The following is an 18,863-nucleotide window of genomic DNA, read 5'->3' as shown; positions in this document are numbered from 1 at the left end:
CAGGAAGAAGAAGAGACCGTTTCCAAGACGTTGGGGGGGAGGGACGGAGGGGGGGAGGAGGAGCTGCTCTGCTATTTCCTGCGTCTGAGGAGGAGCATTAGACCTGAGACAATGTCACAGCCAATCACCTTCAACGCTGTCACATGACTCCTCACTCCGAGCTCCGTCCTCTCGCCTAAACCTTTCTGACAAGCTCCCATCTGAAGGACTCCACTTGTCCAAACACACCTCCACCTCCTCTTCTTCTTTTTCTCCTTTTTTTAAAAATATTTTCCTCTCTTCCAAACTCTCCTCCTCCTCATCCCTTCCTCCCTCCCTCCCTTCATCTCTCCTCTTCGTGTCCACGCCAGCTCATTGATCTCTGTCAGTATTGAATGTCAGAGACACGTTCAAAGATGCTTTTCGCTCTCCATTAATAATTCACACTGCCTGAATCATCAATAATAATTCTCACAGAGCAATCATTCAGCTTTACCACCACCACTCTCTCTCTCTCTTTCCCTCTCTCTGTGTCTCTCTCATTCTTCTCTTCATCCCTTTATCCCCTCTTCCTGCCCCCGGGCCATTCTTTCCCATCCACACCTTATTCCCTACTTAAACGTGTCTCGCTCTGTGATATCTCTTTTTGCTTATTCGGCCCTACTTTTCCGGCGCTTTTATGTGAATCATATCTTCGTCCCATTTTTTTCCCCTGGCGAGGCACTTTTTCATGAGGTCAGTCTGCGCTTTTACAGTGATGGATTATCTAAACATGACTGATTCCCACCCTTATTCTAATGGAACAAACAGTCGTGCTGCTTCCCCCAACACACACACACACACAACCATACACACACACACAGTATTAAAACATTAACGTTACCCCCTTTGCGCTGCCAGGGAAGTCGTATCTCGCCGTCTTCTTCCAGCGTACAGCGATAACTCAGGCCCTGTCAATCACCTTGCTCAAAAATGAATGAGGATGGACTATGTGTCACCACCCAGTCAGTGTATATTTACTTTAATAGATATAGTGGAGAGGAGGAAGAGGCGGAGGAGGACAAATAGAGGCAGAAAGCCTCTCTTAATGTACATGTAAAACTCTCCAGTGGGCCCATGCCAAGTGTAAGTGGTTGAGTGATATTGGCAAAAGGGAGAGAGGAGGGGATGGAGGGAGAGAAAGTGTCAGATTTAGGCATTTTCCTTAATGCTATAAGAGCTTATTGATATTTTGATTTTCACTGGGGGCCGGCAGGTGCTGAGGCAGCTGCTTTTCGCTCTGTCTCTTTACGGGTGAGAGATGTGAAGTTCATCCCCATCCCCGCTCACAGGGAAAACCGTCCGGAAAACGGCCTCCTGGGAATAACCACTGCCACGGCCAGAGAGAGAGAGAAAGAAGGGGAGAGAGAGGGAGAGAGGGAAGGAGGGAAGGGTTGTTGCATGTCGCTTGCTGGTGAAGCAGAGGACGGGTCATCTAAGGTTCAAATGTTTCTAACTTGTGTCGCAGTATTTTTGGAGACCGGTGGCCTCGGAGAGAAACATCTGGGCTCTGTGCCGCAGCCTGCCTGGCACAGTCTGGGCTGAGCCAATCACAGCCGTCGTTGTGCCTGTCTGGGGGCGGGGCCTAGGGACGGTGAGGTCAGGGTCAGATCAGTTCATCCAACTCCTACAGCCAAACGAATACTGTTCAGATTGCCAGCCTTAACTTTCATTTACTTGATCTTTAATCAAGACGAATAATAAAGATGAGATAAGATTTCAAACTTGTCTAATCCATGACCTTTCCTCAGAGAAACGTATTAAAGCAGAAGTAAGCGATCCGGTCAGTCCCCGCCCTCGTCCCTACGTCACCACATTCACACGCATCCCTTGGCTGCACACACAGAGAGGACCGCCCCTTTATGCCGTTCTCTCTCCTCATTGGATAAAGGTTGTAGGATACAAGGAAAGTTTTCTCCTCGGCTTACAGCAGAGCAGAGTGACTGACAGACCCGTGTTTCAGACCAAACACTCTATGTAAGTGATTGCTGTCGGAAGATATAACTATTTAAGACTTATATTAACACAGATATTCCGCTTACTTCTGCTTTGAGGAACATGTGCGCTCCTTTAATTTAACAGTCTAATGAATGTGGGAACTTTTTCTTGTCCTCCTCCCTTCCTTCCTTCCTTGACCCAATCTGTTCCTTCCCTCCAATCTTCTTTTCTTCCATTCTCCCTTCCTTCTTTCCACCATCCTTTTCCTCTTCCTTCCTTCTTCCTTCCCTTTCGACCCAATTTGTTCCACTCCTCCATCCTTCCTTCCCTCTTCCCTTCTTTCTTTCTTTCTTTCTTTCTTTCTTTCTTTCTTTCTTTCTTTCTTTCTTTCTTTCTTTCTTTCTTTCTTTCTTTCTTTCTTTCTTTCTTTCTTTCTTTCCTTCCTTCCTTCCTTCTTCCCTTCGTCCTTACTTCTTCTTCCTTCCTTGACCCAATCTGTTCCTTCCCTCCATTCTTCTTTTGCTCCTTTCCACCTTCCTTCTTTCCACAATCTCTTTTCCCTTCCTTCCTCCCTTTTTGACCCAATCTGTTCCCCCTTTCCATCTTTACTTCCTTTTCCCCTTCCTTCCCTCCATCTTTCTCCTTCGTTCCTTCCTTCCTTCCTTCCTTCCTTCCTTCCTTCCTTCCTTCCTTCCTTCCTTCCTTCCTTCCTTGACCCAGGAGGACAACAGGAGGGTTAAAGTAAACATAACATCTGAACAACAAAAGCAAACCTTAACGAAAAACTGAATAAAATAAAATGACATAAGCAATAAAATGAAGCTGCAACTGCTCCATGCAGAATCTATAATGTGTGGTCTGATAATAATCATTTCACACCCTCCTCCTCCTCCTCCTCCTCCTCCTCTTCCCTCTCTCTCGGTGCCATCGACTGGTTGACAGTCAGACCTCCACTGTAAATAAATACGAGGACTCGGGCGTCTCATTAAGGCGAGGAGCCTCGTAATCACCTCAGACTCTTTACGCTGCACGCTGCTGAGCCTCTCCAGCTCCACTTTAGTCTCTAATTGAAACCGCTCTCTAACAACCCTCCCGGGGATCCGGCCCTGTTTCCACAGTCTGCTCTCCCTCAGGAGGAGCTGCACTCACTGACGAAATAAAAACACAAAACACAGAACACAAAACACACCTCGTCGGATTTAAACATCCAGTGGAACGACTGCCACACACACACACACACACACACATACACACACACACACACACACACAGACGTTGTCATAGGGGTGAGGAGTAATGTAAGTTACCTGACGTCTGAAGGTCAAAGTCAAGACATGAACCTGAGACCAGTGTTATTACAGTATGAAGGAGCTGTGTGACTACTACAACTAAGAGAGTTTAGCTGCTCTTCTATTGGTCAGAAAAACGTTCTCCCAGCCCACTGATTGGCTGATCTGATATATTCATACTTATTGTTCATAACACAGGACGTGGCTAAGTTTATTTCGTGAAGATAAAGTGAAGTGAACAGAAAAGTAAATCACAGTCTGGTGTTTATAGAGGAATGGACGCACTGCACCAACCAGAGAGAGACACAGACACAGAGTCCAAGACGTCCACTTCATCCACATAGACACCTGCTTATGTGCTTATTGAGTAGGAGGGTTATAATGCCATACAGAGTGTGTGTTTTGGACGTATTAGTTATCGATTGAACATGGGCTCTGTTGTAATGATATATAAAAAAGCTGCAAACTCTGTAGCTCCACCTACAAGTGGATGGATGGCACTTGCAATACAATCATCATGCAAAACCAGGAAGGGCTAAAAACAAAACCACTGTTCACTAAAAGTTGCATTACATACACTCTGCTTCTGCAGAATGACGTCAGAATTATGATGCAGTGATGCAATCTTAAATCTCGTTATTCTTTACATATTCTAAGTTTTTTTCCCCATAATTTATCATCTATATTTGCATGTGTTTATATTTATCTTTATTATTTAAGTTAATCCACTTTCAACAGAGAAACAACAGAATCTCTGATTGAACTCCAGACAAGACAGTGATTGTGTCAAAACACTGCAGGACTCATCGTTATCGTTTACTGCTATTAAAGTAAAAACCAGAACTATTAATACTGAGGCCAACAGAGTAAAAAGAGCTGTAAGTGTCTGCAGTGGTTTCTCTGGCTGTGATCTCTCTCTCTCTTTTTTTCTCACTCTCTCTCTCGCTCTGCTGCTGCTGATTTGCACATTTACAAATTACCTATATGATGCCACTAAATGGAGGCAAATGGAACTGGGCTGATTTGTTTAATTACATTATCACTGTGTAAACTTTGCAGTGATCCATCACATCCTTTTCTTTTAATTTCGCTGAGCCTCTTTTCATAACTTCACACCAAAACGCACCCACTCACCGAAGATTAAATGTCCAAGTAGAAATAATATTCATTTCATTTCTACACAGGTGCAGATCTCTGAAGCATCTTCTAATCTGACAAAGTCATAAATTTAGAGCAAGATAATAAAGATAATTGAAAACAACAAAAAATTATGTAGTTGTAGTATTTCTGCAGAAAAAGATGCATTTTTTTAAATCACTGATGGAGTCATTTCCCTATCATTTAAAAGTGAAATAAAAAAAAGTTACAATCCTCTTCCTTAAAGCAGAAGTAAGTGCAATGTTTGTGTTAATATAAGGCTTAAATAGTTATATCTTCCGATTGTTTGGTCTGAAACACGGGTCTGTCAGTCACTCTGCTCTGCTGTAAGCCGAGGAGAAAACTTTCCTTGTATCCTACAACCTTTATCCAATGAGGAGAGAGAACGACATAAAGGGGCGGTCCTCTCTGTGTGTGCAGCCAAGGGATGCGCGTGAATGTGGTGACGTAGAGACGAGGGCGGGGACTGCTAACTCCATCGGCTGACAGGAAGTTAGCCAAAACCACCGGATCGCTTACTTCTGCTTTAAGCATGTTTAGTATGTATGCTCCAGCAAATTAATAAAAAGTTCAGTAATAAGGGTTGTGTAGTAAATGTTTGCATTAAGGCAATAGTCATATTTTATCAATAACTGTGTCATAATTCAGGGAGTGCATCCTCAAGAGGACATGGTCGACAAAAGGCCACACCTAAGTAGACTGCAAAGACTGAACCAAATAGAGGTGGTATTGCACAGTAACTATAAATTTTCTACAAAAACACAAGGTTTTAAGGCACTTCAAGAATAATACTTCCATTTAACAGTGTAATCCTTTGGTGTCTGATGAGGGATGTGCTGGTTGCACAATGACAGGATTGGAGCCTTTATGGGAATGACAGCTGCATTTCTCAGCTGCATTTTGAAGGAGCTTCTGAAAAACAAGTGGTCCTTAAATGCATCCTCTGAAGGATTTGGCTTCTGCATTGACTCTCAGCTGTTCATCATGTCCACTCAGACCTTCCCTGTCTCTGAAAATGGCTGTAAAGTCTGATGGTGCCGCGGTTTATTGAGCGAACGCCGGGTCGTCTTGTAAACCCAGTGATTTTCAACCTGTAATATACTATATGTGCATAATGTCCTTTAATATGTCATTAGTCTTACTTGCTTCCTCTCTGAGGTTGACCACAATGCCCCGGGGGTTAACAAAGACCTCTGCCACCTGTTAATAGAAACAATTGATTAGTGTGGGGGTGCAGCCTGAGTGAAGCCCACAGGTAAGGGATATTCAACACCGAGAAGGACGCACTCACCTGTGTGTCACCGCAGCCTGGACCACAGACCAGAGACCAGATCTGCAACATCAAATAAGATTTAAACGGATCATTTTCAATCTTTTACACTTTCATGTATCATCTTTTATCAATAACAACAACTTTATCTGATATTTTGCAGCTCACAGTGATTCAGGACTTAGCAAACTAACAAAAACACATAATAAGCAAGTAAACAAATTCATGAATATATGCAAATACAGTTAAAAAGGTGAATAAAAAATTTAAAGTCATATATTATATGGGACCATAAACATTAGAAAAGGAATAGCAAGATTTGAAAATGATTTAAAATTATGATTAAACAACAGGGACATCACTTAAAAAACACATTTTATACAACGAATACACACAAACCATCTTAATATTTGAAGAAGAACTTAACATAACTTGAGATGTTCTCATAAATAAACAAATGTGACTCTTTATAATAAAAGTATTATTTTTAAACCAAAATTAAGCCACTTTATTTCCCTTCGACAAGTGAACATCGAACAGAAACTTCCTGATGCAACATTAAATATAGAGACTAAACTATTTAAAGCTTTAAATTAAGTGAAAATAAACTTTTAGTTGAATTATTAAGTTTAAACTCTCCGATAAAAATGTTTTGGTGGATTTTTCCAGGTGCTGAGTAAAAAAGTGTGTAATACTATCTCTCCTTCAGAGTGTGTGTGTAAGCAGGGTTTGTACAGCAGTGTTTATATACAGTGTGTGTGTGTGTCAGGGAGATAAGTGGTAAGGGATATCTAACACCTAAGAGGACAGACTCACCTGAGGCCGGTGCCAGTTTTCACTTCCTGTACTTATCGACACCTGCTTCCTGTTGCAAGGAGGAAGTGGCCACGCAGCATGCAGCCCGAGTGAAACTGGAGAGAGTGTTTGCACTGCTACGCTAGGAGTGTGTCGGCAAAAAATCAGCCTCCGGATAAATTATGAATGAGAGTGATGGAGGGGATAAGAGGAGGGAGGGAGGAGTAGGAGGGAGGAGAGGGGGACGGAAGAGGGGAGGTATGACGTTATAGTGTTATCTTCTGTTTTACTGAAACAGCTGGAGAGCTGAGAGGGAGATAAGTCACACACACACGCACACACACACACACACAAACATATTGTAATAATTTAAGTAAAGAAATATTTTTACTCAGCTGGAAAAATACACAACTCACAAGCTCTGTGTTTAAAGTTTAGAAAAAGTAAAACTGAACTTTCAAAATGTAAATTTTCTAAAAGTGAGCAAGAGAAAAACTTGTTCACACTGAGCGATAAAAAACCAGGGTTGAAGTGAGAAAGAAAGAAAGAAAGAAAGAAAGAAAGAAAGAAAGAAAGAAAGAAAGAAAGAAAGAAAGAAAGAAAGAAAGAAAGAAATGTGAAAAGTGAACAAGAGTAAAACTTGTTCACACTGAGGGATATAAAAAAAAACAGGGTTGAAAGAGGAATGGAGGAAAGACAAAGAAGAGCAACAGTCCAAAAATATAGTATGACAGTAAGGCGAAAAAAGAAAAGAAAGAAAGAACGGTGAGAAAGAAAGAAAGAAAGAAAAAAAGAAAGAAAGAAAGAAAGAAAGAAAGAAAGAAAGAAAGAAAGGAAAAAGGAAGGAAATATGAAATGAAATATTAAAGATACAGTAGGAAGTGAAGAAAGGAAGTGCACCTGTAAAAAAAAAAAGAGAAAAGGAAAGAATGATGAAAAGAAAGAGTGAATGGAGAACGAGAGGAATGAATGAAGGAAATAAATAATTAATACAAACAGTAAATGGCAACAAAGGGAAGGGCAGATGACAAGAAAGAAAAGGAGGGAAGGAAGTGAAGCTTTAAAGGACACAAGGAAGAAAGAAAAGCAAGAACAGGAAGATTAAATAAAAATAAATCAAGTCAAATGTTTAATCCATCACCGACCTCCTGTCACCTGTGCAGGTAGCTGCTCCTGCTCAGGTGACAGTGATGTCATCACTGACCCGGGACCAGCTGGACGCTTCCTGCTGTGAGTGTGTGAAGTTCCCGCGGAGCAGCCAGCGACTGTGTGAAGGTGAAAACTGCAATGAATTAAAAACAAGGCCTCATTTGATCCATAATTGATCGTCTTTATATGAGACGGCTGGTGAGTAGAGAACAGGGGGAGTCTGATCTCGATAACAAGTGCACCTCCTCTCCTCCCCCCTCCTCCTCCTCCTCCTCCTCCTCCTCCCCCCCGCTCCCCGCGCCGTGTGACGGCTTGTACGTGACCGCAGGTTGGAGAGAGGCGAGCGTGAGAGCGCCTCGCTTCCATCTCTTGATGTTTTTCCCCTCTCTCTTTTCTCTTTTAATGAGTGTCAGAATGCAGGTTTCTTTTCTTTTTTTTATTTTAAAGGGAGGGGTGGAGGAGTGAGTAGAGGGGGGGGGAGAAAAACAAAACAACAAGAAAGCAGAAAAAGACCAAAAGAACAAGCGTTTCTGATAAAAGTGCTTACGGAGCGTTTACAGCAAGTTCTGCAGACATGCGGTTGAGCGCTGATGTAGGGCACAAGCCCACAAGTCGTGTGGGGGGTTTATCTCATTGATTAGAGGCGCACGCTGCACGCTGCACACAGCAGCAGCAGCAGAGACAGACGGAGGAGCTCAGGTGAGCCAGGCCCGGGCGTAATGCGCTAACACCACCACGCACTCCACTGTACATACTGTTATAGACTCATTCTGCTCAAGTCTCATCACACTGACGGCTTTGAGAACAGTTTAACCTCCTTCCTGTGAGTTGTTTTTAGCCCCGTCGAGGGCTGCTCTTGGTTTTTTCCTCTTCTTGTCAACAAATCAGCAATTAATTGGTGCTAATAATACGTTTTGTGTTTGCATCAAAAGCGTATTCCCATGGTTGTCCAACAAGTTACAACCAGTCAAACAGACCAAGGTGGGGACGACCCTGTCTGAGGGCAGAGGATGTTGTTATGATGCTGTGTAAAGCCCGTTGAGACAAACTGTTTGTAAAAATGGGCTATACAAATAAAAATGCCTCGCCTTGTCTGTCAGGGCCCTAACCCTTAGTTTTCAAACAGGGAATATGAAAACTAGTCTTATTACCCAGAGCAGATGAACAGCTGAATTCACATCTGTCACCTCAGAAGATCTTGATCTTGTTCTCAGTGAGTAGCTAACGTGGCTCAATCAATGGTGCTGAATGCAAACATGCTGATATTTTAGCATGTCTTCACCCTTTTAAAAGCAAAACAATGTCCATTCTTACTTTTGTCATTTTCGTAAATGGTAAAAGACTTACACTAGCGCTTTTCTAGTCTCTAGGACCACTCAAAGTGCTTTACACTGTATGTTGCATTCACCCTTTCACATACACATCGCTAAGGACACACATTCACACACCCAATGCACAGATTGAGAGCCCAAGGACACTTCACTATGCGGACTGAAGTAGCTGGGAACCTCTGGTTTGTGAATGAGCTGTCTTTTACCTGTCTGCTGTCACTGCTGTTTTTGTTTAGGCCTATTATTGTTTTTACTTGCTAACTAGCTGTTAGCTTACTAAAATTTGTTATAGTAATAAGTGTAATGGAGGTCCGCGGGTATAGTCACAGTCACGAGGTACCAGTAAGGAGAAGTGACAGCGTCTGGCGATTAGCAGTACTGAAGTTAAACTCACTCACCAATAAAAGACGTGCTAACCCACTTGCCAAGTGGCCACTGGCCTCTTGGCGAAACGGTTAGCATCGGTCAACATCGGTCACATAAGTAAAGCTGTGAGAATGACCATGATGCTATGAAGAGATAATGGATCTCCAAAGTGATTATGGTTCATCCTGAGGGAACCATGAATGAGTCAACTCAGTGCTTCCAGCTGTGGTTTAGACGTTTCACACAGAACCGACCTCATGGTGACCTTTGAAGAAAAAGTCTGAGGATCACAGAGGTCAAAAGGATTTATCCTCTTGGGACGATGAGTGTTAGTTAGGTCCATAGAGGTGGACCAGCTGACAGACAGTGCTGTCCAACCCTGGGGGAATCACATGATATGTACCATTTATTTTGAGTTTTCACACTGTAATGCTGTTTCAAATGTGGATTTATCCGCCTGTTAAAATAGATCCTAAAATGCATTATTTGCTTATTTGACCAGCATTTATTAAAAGCTACAGTGACCAGCTGTTGTATTTAAAAATAAAAGTGTGTTTCCATGATAATTTTCATGACTTTTATAGATTTTTGGATTAAACAATGAGCTGAAAACCTAGAGCCACAGCGTCTCGAGACAGACTGAAACATCTGCTTTTGGTCTTCCCATCAGAGTTGTTGACAAAATGTGAAATATAGTCAGCCTGATTCGTTAAACACAGATCAACGGATCAGTTGTCATTTCCACCAACAAACGGCGCCTCCGTTCCCTCCACGCCGGCTACAGGCACGTGGATTTGTTTACCTCTCCTCTCACTAAAGACAAAAGAGATGGGAAACAAAAGGGTAATGGCCCATCCTGTTGAGGAGGTGTTTGTCTGCTTTAAAGCCACGACTTGTTATTAATAAAACAGCAGCAGCTGTCACGGTGCGAGCTCCCTTCCCAGACAGGACAGCGAGTGAGAAGGCTAATGTGATCACAGCGTCAGGCCCCATGATGCACTGGGGCTCGGCGTCCTTAAACTAAACAAACAGGCTGAGTGATGAACGCCAGAGCCACAAAACGCCAATAAGACGACAAAGAGAAAATATTTTTAATGACTTCCCTTCAGTAAACAAAAGGGCCGTCTATCTGCCTTCATCTCTCCGCTCTGTACTACACCCCCCACCTCCCTCCCCCTCCTCCTCCTCCCACCTGTCCTCTCCTCTTTCCTCTCATCTCTCTCTTCCTCTCCTCCACCTGTCTGTTCTCGCAGACTGCCGCTGACTGCCGGAGACGCCGCCGTGCGATGAGCTCTGACTGCGAGCTCGCCCGGTTTTTGGGAGACGACGGGGGCCGTTGTGACAAGCGCTGTCCTGGGCCCTGCCTGGCCCTGTCTCCAACGGTGACACGGAGGCTGTGGTGACTAGTCGTCTCCATGGTGACAGGGCTGTCGGGGACTGTTGGGGCCAGGGAGAGAGAAACACCTGTCTGTTACCTAACTGGTGCCGGGAAGAGTTAAGGAAAGGAAAGGAAACACAGGAAGTCGGATTATTAACAACTGAAGCAGAGTATGTTAAATTTTATATAAAATACTTGATTTAAATAACAACATATTCATTTTATAATGTGATCAAACATCTACAGTAAGAGTGTATATGGTGAAGAGGAAAATAAAGGCAAAAGAAAGGATGGAGGGATTAAAAAAGATACATTTAAAAAAATAAAGTGAGGAAAGAAAAGAAATGACAATAATAAGGAAGGAAAATTAAGGATGGGCACATAAAACAATAAGGGAAAAAATGATAAAGACGTAAAGAAAGGAAGGAAAGATGGACACAAGTGGGGACAGAGGCTGAGGAGGAATGAAGGAAGAGATGAAAAGAAGGCAAGAAAGAACGGGTGAAACAAAGGATGGCGAATAAAGGATATAGAGAGAATTCAAGAAAAGATGAAAAAACAGGAAAAAAGAAGGAAAAGGAAGGAAATGAAGGACAGGCCTCAGTAAGACAGTAATAAGGATGGATGGATGGATGGATGGATGGATGGATGGATGGATGGATGGATGGATGGATGGATGGATGGATGGATGGATGGATGGATGGATGGATGGATGGATGGATGAAATGAAAGATAAGTTAAGAAAAGGAAAAAAGGAAGAGAGTGGAAAGAGAGGACAGAAGGAAAGTACAATGAACACAAAAAGGATGGGATTTGGAAAAAGAGACAAAAGGTTAAAGGAGGAAAGGAAAAAGAAAAAGGCTGTAGACCGGTAAATGGATGTAAACCAGTTGATGAAGCCGAAACACACACACACACACACACACACACACACACACACACACACACACACACACACACTGGAGTGGAAACAGCCTTTCTATAACAACAATCATTCCACAGAGAATAGAAAGAGGCTAAAGTGACAGTAAATTCAGCCTGATTGAGCACCAAATAAAACATAAAGTGTCACCACAGTGCCACCAGAGCACCATTTAGATAAATGCAAAATAAAACCTTAAGTGCCATAATCACCGGTGTGCAATTAAATATGAAATGAAAATGTCAGAGGAATAGACACCAAATGGTCATAACTGCTGTCCCATATCAGCATCACCAGGCCGGAGCAGTAAAGCTCATGTTTGTTTGCTCCTCTCCATTTTACTGGTGTGTTTTTACGGTCGGGGCTCAATCATATACAGTATCTTAACGATGATGGTAATTAGACAGCGGTGGGTGGTGGTGGTGGTGTGGGGGATGATTTAGCCACAGCCAAAAGGTAGAGTTCGTAGAGTATAGAGGAAGGAGGAGGAGGAAGGAGGAGGGCGATGGCGATGCAAGGAGGAGAAAAAATCATAGGAAAAGGTAGCTAGGAGGTCGATTGATCGGCGGGTCATAAACAGCTCAGGGTCAGAATCATGAGCTTCTCTGCGGGTTGGTAAATACAATTAGTCATGGTTTTTTTGCTCTGCGGCTTCATAAGCGTATAAACAGCCCCCCCGATGGCGCTGTATTACTGTAATACACCGGAGGATATCAGTGATGAATAATCCACAGAGATGAGAGTGCGTATTAACAAGCAGCTAGGTCCAATAATGATTAGATTTCCATTAGTAAAAGAGGTAATGAACACCCTGTTGTGATGGTTGTGAGTTTCAGGCTCCTCATTCATCCTGTCGTTCATCCATTCAGTCCAGTTGTTTTTACACACATGTTCTTCCTCTGCTGTCATGTCAGACAGTAGCTGGAGCTGTAGCTCGATTCGGGGGCAGCTGCATCCTTCGGAGGATGGATTGAAAGGCTGACAGTGTCGCAAATAAGGCCTGTCTCAATTCAAAGGCTTCTCCAAATGCGGCTAACAGATCCGGAGGACACACCAACAAGGAGTTGTTTCAGAGGTAAATTTGTGCATAACCGCTGATGTGCATTCCCGTCTGGGGCAGTTTTTCAGCAAGCAGTCTCTGCATTTCCCTCTAAAACAACTCTGTCTGGTAACGTTGTGTTATTATCTCATAGCGTGGTGAATGTGCAGGTCACAACTTGTCCACCAGAGCGTTTTGGAGTTGTTGGATTGTGTATTTGATGAGTTTGATGAGGGAAACCAAGAAATCCCATTAGCCTCCGTAGCGTAGCTCTGAGCAGCTCGCGGCAGCTTACACCGACAATTAAAGGTAGCAAACCTACTCCTAAGACTATGGATCATCGCAATGGGCCAACATGCCAAAATGTTGAACTATCCCTTTAACCAACCACCATTGCCTCCGTAGACCACGTATAGGCTGAAGCCTTTTGAAGGATTCAGCCTCTGAATTGGGGAACAGTTTGTGTCTCTGCTCAGCAGCTACTAGATCTGGCTTGTTTAAATATGGCTGACAAACCTGGACAATGAAGATGGATCCTTCAATGGAAAATAATATTACAGCAGCAAACAGCTCAAACTACGGTGGCCCTGAGAGCTCAGCACACTGCAACAGAAGAAAACACATGCAGAGATGCAGGCCTTAATTAATTAATTTAAAAATACATGCACTGCAAAAACTCAAACTTCAATAATGTGACATTGATGTTATACTAAACCAAACGAACTCACCTGATGTTTAAACACCATTGAATGTGTTTCCCGTTGTGTTGTGGTGCAGTGAATTGAGCTCTCAGGGCCACCGTAGCAGACACACAGCCTCAGGATTTACACTTCTTAATGTATACATGTCAGGTTTCTATTTAAACATAGGCTACTATTTAAACCTCAAATTTTTGCGAAAAAGTCGTCAAGGTTGCTATGCAACAGTCGAACAGTGTGATGCAACAGTTAAGTCGGGAACAAACTGTTATTACAAAAAGCCTCTGTAGAGGACACTTTCTTTTTTGGTTTGGTGTTCGTGTCTACGGTGGACACGAAGGGCCACACCTCCTCACAGAAACCAGTGTGTCTCCATTAGCTTCTTTTTTTTTTGCAGATTGTCTTCACTTTGATCCTAATTGTGTTTTTCACCATGTCTGTGTTACTAGATTTTCTCTCAGCACGACCGTTTGCACCTAATTCGCCTGCTTGGATTTTGTTATCCTCGTAAAAACTCTTTATTTTTACATCAGCCTCTTGAGTCGTGCTCTTGGGTCCTTTCTCTGAGAGCTGTGACACCTGTGTGTGTGTGTGTGTGTGTGTGTGTGTGTGCATATGGGACTGTTAATGCCCGTGTGTGTGTGTGTGCGCGTGTATGTGTGTAGTAAGAGGTGAATTAAAAGCGCATTGACTATGTGGCAGCACATGCTATATATTAAGGCCAGGCGCGGCCGGCCTGCCAGCAGCTCAAGCCAGAGGACCTATTCATCTTCTGCAGTAGCTCTGCCCCCACATAAAACCACAGCCTACCCCCCACCCACACACACACACACTTTCCACTCCACCTAACCATAGACCCTCCCCCTCTGTGCACATAATCAAATTAATTAACATTCCTAAGATCCCACACTCATTAATCCATCCACAGTGGTCAGCGAAAAAAAAGGCAGCAAGGGAATAAGTTTGGCTTCGGCATCTCGGGAGTCGACGGACGATTCAGTTGTTGATGTCTTTTTTTTCTTCTTTTTTTTTAAATGAGTGGTCATTTTTTGTAGTTTTCTGTCGTGTTGGGTTTCATATTTGTAGTTTTAATGGTTCCTGTTTTTGCAGGTTTGTGCAGCTGGAAGCTACAGCCATACACAACTTGATGCCCTGCAGACCCTAACCTTGACCTTACTCCTCGCTCCATGGTCTTTTTGTTTTTGTGCAGTTGCTTTTTGCACTGTGCACTCATCCACACTGGTTCTTGCTGGAGCGTTGCAGGTGCTGTCAGGTCAACAAACTACAATTAAGGGCTAAAAAGCTTAAACAAATATGTTCATAAACAAAATTTGCTCCAACAGAAGAAGAAGAATCTACAGGATTACATCAACATACGAATAATAAAAACAAAATTGTTTCATGTTCAATGTATTTCTATTTATGTGTGAGGTGAAACAAAGAAATGAAACGTGCCCTGTCTCTCCGTCTTGTCAATCCTCCCCTAAGTGTGGAGTTTATTTTGGAGCCTCACTGTGTCTCACCTTTTTAAATTAATTAATATATGATACTGCGAGGATGCAGCAGCTGTACTCGCTAATGAATTCACTTGAGTGAACTGTAGGAGATTGATTAATTCATGACAGGTAGCTGATACCCTTGGCCCCGGGGCTCTCTTGTGGCACAAACCCCACCTTTCCCACTTATACACTCAGAGAAGTAAAAGGTGCTTCACCGGAGCCAAAACTGGTTTCTGTGTTTAGAGCGACGCCGACAGACGAACCATCGTGGTTCCACCAAAAAAAGGAAGATGATTCTTGAAGGAATAGATTAAAGATGCTGCAACAATGGAACCATAAATAAAGTCCCAGTGTTGTTTAAGGAACCACTGTCAATAAAGTTATTTAAGGGAGGATTAAAAACTTTATATCAGCAGAGGAGACACTTAGGTGAATAAAGTGGTGGGTCTTTGCAACATGAAGCCATTTGAAGAACCATTATTTCTCTGTGAGTACCTCCTCCTCCTCCTCTTCCTCGACCTGTATCCTCTTCTTATCATGGTGTCATGATGCTCCCTCCCTCCCTCCCTTCCTCCTCTCTTTGCTCCTTCTCATTCCTCTGGGACTCCTTGTGACACAAAAGGAAACCGGCGTACACTAATTAAAACTTCTGAGACTTAACATCTATATTACTGGTGTGCTTTCTTTTTTTTTATTAGTTTGTTGCACACCCAGCTGGGTTTGCTGCCTAAAAAAAAAAATTATATTTGGAAAGATCGAGGAGAAAAAGACAAAGACGAGAGAGGACGAAAGCAAAGGGGAAGAAAAATCAGAGAAGGTAAGGAGGAGAAAAATTGCGTTGGATGACGGAGGCTGAGAGTTTTTCTAGCGTGAGGCTCAGCCTGTGGAGGAGAGCGGCCGTATTGATCCCCTCTCCCCTCTCCTCTAACAAGGAAGGAAGATCTGAGCATATTTCCCCTCCGTGTCTGGAGCAGTACATCCCTTTCATCCCCTCACTTCTCCCGTTTATCTCTCCGCTCCCTCCGAAGAGCACCCTCCAATCCCTCCACCACCACCCCTCCCTCCCCCATCCCTCAAAGCCTGCAGAAAGGGGGAAACCCTGTTTGTGAAGGCTTCAGTAAGCCTCTCTCCTGCACACACACACACACACACACACACACACACACACACACACACACACACCCTCTGCATGCCAACACAAACCCATGCTTGTCTCTCTATACCTTAGAGGTATAGGAGACTGCATGCATGGCCTATACCTTATACCACCTTGTATTTTACCTGCATGGTGCTTTTTCTAAATCATGTAATACATCTAATGATTGATCTATTGTACAGTTCAGCAAACTTCAAGTAATCATTACAAGAAGTTAGGACTTTTCTAAAATATCCCCACGTTCTTAAGATAAACCATTACTTCCTTTTTCTCTTTCAAAAATGTCATAATTTCCCAGAATACCATCCTATTTCTTCACTTGTCAACCTGAATCTAACCTTGATACTGTAATAATGACACCACGTCCTTTGAATAGCTCACATCTTCTCATTTACCAAAAATGTCCTCCCCCCCGTCCAATAACCTCCCTCTGTTTCCACAATTTCCTCCACGTTACACAACCGTCCTCATTTTCCAAAAACTCCTCACTGTCCAAACATTTCCTGTTTCCTGAAATGTCATCATTGACAAAGTGTCCGTACTTCCGTAAGGCCAAAATGTTGCCGTTCACAAGTCGATCCTCACAAGGGAAAGATCGAAACACACATGCACACAAAACTTCCAATGTCTACATCTACCTCTGCACACAAACACACACACAAACCAAAAGCTTGTGTTTTGATTAAAATTGCAGAAATCTGAAATACAGCAGGTTGATCAAGCAGCTGAATAAAATTAAGAAATGCAGACACACTAGGGTGTACAGCCAGTGCACTATTTGTATTCGGTTTCGGATTCGGGCTTTTAAAAAAAAACTTCGGATTCGTATTCGTAGCCTATTCGGGAAGAAATGGGAAGTGGGCGCACTGACTTCAGGCGAGCTAGTGCTACGCCGAGCTAGCCGGCTAACTTCCGCTTTAGCTCTCGGCTAACTAGAACGGGAATAAAATAATATATTTGTGCGGCTCTTCTCGACTTTCCAAACGTAATCGGACTGAATGGATCAAATTCTGGTAGTGAAACGAGTCGTTTCGCAGGGGTTGTGACACTCCAAAAAAAATTATCCACCGTTTTAGCCTATAGCCGCTTCTTTTCCCATTATTGTCTATGAGAAAAATGCTAAGTTGTTGAACGGTGACCCTGGAAGTATCAGTGAGCACTTCCTGTCTACTGTAATGCGATGCAGGGAGTTGCTGTTTCTTCTTAACGTTAACTAGACACAAATGAAACAGGGTGACTCCCGTCGCGGCAGCCGGCAGTGCTGCCTGCTCGTGTTTGGCACTCTACTCGTGTTGTGCTTCTTCTTCTTCTTTGGCATTTACGGCGGTCGCACCTGTTTATGTGCTGTTGTTGATCCAAAACTATTTGGGATCAAAGCTTTATTAGTGTAGGCCTACTTCCGAATACGTATTCGGGTTCGGGTACATCCCTCGCATACACAGAGTCAGTCTGGCTTAGTTACAGTCTGGTAACATCCTTCAGTTCAGGCTCATTTCCAACCATGTCTGACGACCTGGTCACCGCGGCTGGACTCTGTTTTGGTGACGATGGGTATGTGTATGTTCTGGTGGCAGGGGGAGGAAGGGGGGCGTTAGGATGAAGATCCCTTCACCATGGGGACAGCTTTGTGTCCCTCCCTCCCCCCCCTCCCTCCTCCCTCCCCCCCTCCCCAGCCCCCCGGAGAGGCAGCGGAGTCATTTGCTCAGCCTTATGATGTCGTCACGGTGCGTTTAGCGGCAAGTGGCGAGGCCCTCACGCCAATCCGACCCTCCTCCTCCTCCTCCTCTTCCCTCCACACGCCTCTCCGCCATTCTCCGTCCCCCGGCCTGCCTGCCTGCTGCTCACCATCTCCTCCCCTGGCTCGATGATGACCCTCCCTCCCTCCTCCCCCCCTCCACATGAGCCCCCCTCTCCTCTCCTCTCTTCTCTCTTCTCCCACCACCACCACTCCTCATCCCTCAGTGGTCAGTGGCGGGGGGAAGAGCTGCTGACGCAGGCCGGCAGAGGTAACAAGCTTACCTGCGGATAATCTCCTAAGAGAAATTTCAAGGGAAGAAATAAGAGAGCGAGAGAGGGTGGGAGACAGAGACACAGAGGGAGAGAGAGAGAGACGAGGGAAGGAAGGATGGATGGAGAGAAACTTAGTGAAGTTTTTAGTCCCTGAGTTGCTGCGCCAAGCACTTCCTATTCTCCGAGCCAACTTCCCCTCCGTGGTCAAGCACTTACTGCTCTCACAATGGCCTCGGTGAGGAGGAGAGGGGAGAGGACAAGGTGGAGACGGAGAGCGAGCCGCACGAGGAACTTTAACACAGGTCGGATTAGATTTAAGTAGAGTGGAGATTAGAGGCAGATGTGGAGGAAACACTGTGACAACAACAACCTGGTTTAATTGTTGTTCGGGGCCTTTAATGCTCTAATAATCTCTATATGTAATAATATATATTTTTCTATATGGACACTATTACAATATTAACCCTTGAGGCCTCTACGGACCCAAAAGGGTCCCTTTTGAAATTCGTATTTTTTTGATCCTCAATATCTCAGTCAGTTTTAAAGCAAATTTAATGAAATTTCCCAAGAATGTTTATTTTATGATGGTTTTTAATATTCCAAATCCCCACCTTTGTAAAGTCTATAGAATAGGAGATACACCTATTAGTTACGTAGGTATCCCTCGGGCCCAAACGGGTCCCATTGACTCCCATTAAAACCACTCATTTTCGATACACTGTAATCCTGACATATTATAATGCTTTTTCCATGAAAACCTAATAAATCTAAACTTTTGGCTTCAAAATAAAGGAAAAATAGGTTGTGGGTCAGGTGACCCCCCTAAACCCCCATAGAACCAGGCCTC

The sequence above is a fragment of the Trachurus trachurus genome (assembly GCF_905171665.1).
Source record: "Trachurus trachurus genome assembly, chromosome: 4".
Classification (NCBI taxonomy): Eukaryota; Metazoa; Chordata; class Actinopteri; order Carangiformes; family Carangidae; genus Trachurus; species Trachurus trachurus.
The sequence above is the reverse complement of the archived record's forward strand: the minus strand, read 5'-3'. Positions refer to the sequence as shown.